A 2,159-nucleotide genomic window follows, 5' to 3' on the forward strand; every position below is an offset into this window, starting at 1 on the left:
TACCTATTTTAAATGTGTAAGTTGATAGGTTTTGATGAATGTCTACACCTGTATAATTATCACTACAATCAAGATGTAGATCAATCCCATCATCCCAAAAAGTTCCCTTGTACCCCCCTGTAGTTAGTCCCTCCCCACCCCCTGTCTAGACAATCACTGCTATGTTTACTGTCACTACAGATGAGTTTTGTGTTTTCCAGTATTTGATAGAAACGGAATCATACAGTATATACTCTTGTGTCTGGCTTCTTTCATTCGGTGTAGCATTTTTAGAATTTGCCCATGTTACCTTTTTAATTGCTGAGTATTGTTCTGCAATTTGTTTATCCTTCTACCTGTTGATGGACATGTGTATTGTTTCCAGTTTGCGGCTGCTATTAATAAAGCTTCTATGGACACCTAACAGCATTTCAAGGAATACTTTTCCTGCTTAGACTAGCCAGAGTTGGTTTCTGGTGCTTGTTAAAGGCCATGGCTGAAATGGTTTGTATGATTGGAGTTTTGGAGGTGGCGGTGAGAGGATTAAAGATGAGGTTGGTGAGAAAGGCCAGCGACTGTTCTTGTGAGCTGGAAACAATGGGAAGACACTACAGACACTACAGTATTTTGAGTCTGGAAATGAGTGACCAGAATGGCTTTTAAGTTTTTTGTTTTTGTTTTTGTTTTGAGACAGAGTCTTGCTCTGTCACCCAGGCTGGAGTGCAGTGGTGTGATCTCGTTCACTGCAACCTCCGCCTCCTGGGTTCAAGTGAGTCTCCTGCCTCAGCTGCCCAGGTAGCTAGGATAACAGGCACCCACCATCACACCTGGCTAATTTTTGTATTTTTAGTAGAGGTGGGATTTCACCACATTGGCCAGGCTGGTCTCGAACTCCTGACCTCAAGTGATCCACCCGCCTCAGCCTCCCACAGTGCTGGGATTACAGGTGTGAGCCACCACGCCCAGCCCTAAGATAGTTTTTAGTAGCAGAGAGAGGCTAAGTTGGAGAGAGTGAGACTATGGCAGGGAGACCAGTTGGATGCCATTTGGAGTAATCCAGGCAAGGAAGAAGAAAGGCCTGAATCAAGGAAATGTCCCTGGGGTTTGGAAGGAGGGCACAAATGGAAGAGTTGTCACATGAAAAGAGTTCACAGGATTTGAGGGTCAATTAAATGTCATGGTTATGAGACAGGAAGACTTTCAGAAGGGCTCCCAGAGGGTAGGCTGCAGCCAAATCAAGACATTAGGAAGCAAATTCTTAGAAACCTGGGTGTTCTGGGGTTTGGGGGTTGTAGCTGGGTGGAGTACATTTTTTCCTTACTATGTAATAAAAGCAGGAAGCGGGGCAGGGATAGAAGGAAGCAGGAGCAGCAGAGTTCACTTGCACACAGATCCAGCAATAAGGAACCCAATTAAACTGTGGTCTGGGTCCCATTAGCCTCAACCTACCTTCTTACCTCAACCTCTTGGCTTGTTAGATATAAAAATGGTCACATTTTGAAAGTGGAAAATAGGCCGGGCGCGGTGGCTCAAGCCTGTAATCCCAGCACTTTGGGAGGCCGAGACAGGCGGATCACAAGGTCAGGAGATCGAGACCATCCTGTCTCTACTAAAAAATACAAAACACTAGCCGGGCAAGGTGGCGGGCGCCTGTAGTCCCAGCTACTCGGGAGGCTGAGGCAGGAGAATTGCTTGAACCTGGGAGGCGGAGGTTGCAGCGAGCTGAGATGGCACCACTGCACTCCAGCCTGGTGACAGAGTGAGACTCCGTCTCAAAACAAAACAAAACAAAAACAAAAAACAAACAAACAAAAAACCCCAAACCAAATCAAAACAAAAACACTTGGCAAACAAGCTGCCTGTTATAAAGTTGAAGACACGCATCCTCCCATGGCTCAGTAATTCTACTCCTGGGCGCAGGCCCTGAAGATATAGGGTAAATGTGCGCTAGGAGGTATGGACAAGAATGTTCACAGCAGCATTGTTTCTGAGAACAAAGAACTGTAAACAATTCAAATGTCCAGAGGAGAATGGACCAATAAATTATACTCATAGAGCAGTGAACATGAATGATGCAGGACTACAGGATCAACATGGGTAGGCCGGGTGCGGTGGCTCACGCCTGTAATCCCAGCATTTCGGGAGGCTGAGGAGGGTGGATCACTTGAGGTCAGGAGTTC

Source organism: Colobus angolensis, unplaced genomic scaffold (genome assembly GCF_000951035.1).
Source record: "Colobus angolensis palliatus isolate OR3802 unplaced genomic scaffold, Cang.pa_1.0 Scaffold54, whole genome shotgun sequence".
NCBI lineage: Eukaryota > Metazoa > Chordata > Mammalia > Primates > Cercopithecidae > Colobus > Colobus angolensis.